This window comes from Suricata suricatta, chromosome 3 (assembly GCF_006229205.1).
Source record: "Suricata suricatta isolate VVHF042 chromosome 3, meerkat_22Aug2017_6uvM2_HiC, whole genome shotgun sequence".
In the NCBI taxonomy this organism is placed as follows: Eukaryota; Metazoa; Chordata; class Mammalia; order Carnivora; family Herpestidae; genus Suricata; species Suricata suricatta.
Window position 1 is genome coordinate 26,318,650 of NC_043702.1, and position 1,324 is coordinate 26,319,973.

A 1,324-nucleotide genomic window follows, 5' to 3' on the forward strand; every position below is an offset into this window, starting at 1 on the left:
ACATTACCGTGTGTGAAGATGATTTATTATAGTAGGAGAGAAAAACGGATACTAGTCACAATGTCTCTCTATGGAAAGTAAGAATGCTTTTGCACTTAACAGAAAATCTTTTTTAAACTCGTTCGGATTTCTCTAATGTTTTGGCCTTGGTGTCATAGGACATGTAGAGTATTGTAGGTTAGCAAAACTGAGTAAAAAAATGAAAATAATTAACTTGTTTTGGCTTCTGTAAATTGCTTTGCAAATGTATCTCTCCATTCACTGTTCTAACTACGTGGTGACCTCTATGTGGCTCTCTGTTGGAGTTATCTGAAGGTGCTCACCTCACCTGTAAATTCACCTGCTTTCTAAACAACTTAGATCATAAATTGCCCTCCCACCCCCCTATTTGAAGCTGAACAGACAAAGCATAAGTGTGGGAAGTCATGTATTCACTATCTCACAGAGCCTGGAGTGCCTACCTATACTTGGTCATTTCAAGACCCTCTTAAGACAAAGAACTTTAAAACTGAACTACTGTTTGTTTGTAAAAATGTGACTGGGTGTCCTAAAATTGCTACAAACTCTAATTGGTTAACTAAATGATGATGTTTGATGCCTTACTAAAGTCAATATAAGCTCACTGCTACCTTTGTTTGAGGCCATTCTCTGCTCCTTAATGCCAGGGAGATAGATTTGGCCCGGCTGTAAATGAAACCTTGCCTCACTTCTATTCGGCATTTGGTGGTCTTTATCATCACCCTGTTACAAGAGGAAATACACAATAGTATTATTCCACTGTGATTTTTTTCTTTAGATATTTTACAGAAAGGTAGTCTATAAATTCTTGTATTTAAGGAAAAACAAAAATGCTGATGTACCGTCATTTACCAGACTGACCTGTAATTCCCTAACCCAAAGAAAAAGAGAAAAGTGATAGATGAAGGCAAAATTAGACATAGACATGGGAAAACATAATGGTTGCCTTCCTGATATTACTCAAAGATGCTTACTGCTCCCTATGTATAAAAATTTTTATCTTCACATGGACCCCAACAGGCTCTAAAACCCCAATTTCCTTCCTTGGACTAAAACACAGAAGAATTGAGTTAAATGTAACTACTCCTCTGTGTAGAGAGATGGCAGAACCCTGGAAGGGACACAGACACCAGCCCCAGTGTCCTCATCCATGAGTCACGGTGTGACTCTGGCTGGACAAGTGCCCGATCTTGCTGGACCTCAGTCATACAGCAGTGAGATGAGAGTGACATGTGCAGTGAGGTGACTTATGTGGAGACTAAGAATCCAAGTTTCCTTGTGTTTGGAGGATGAAGAAAAAAGAATG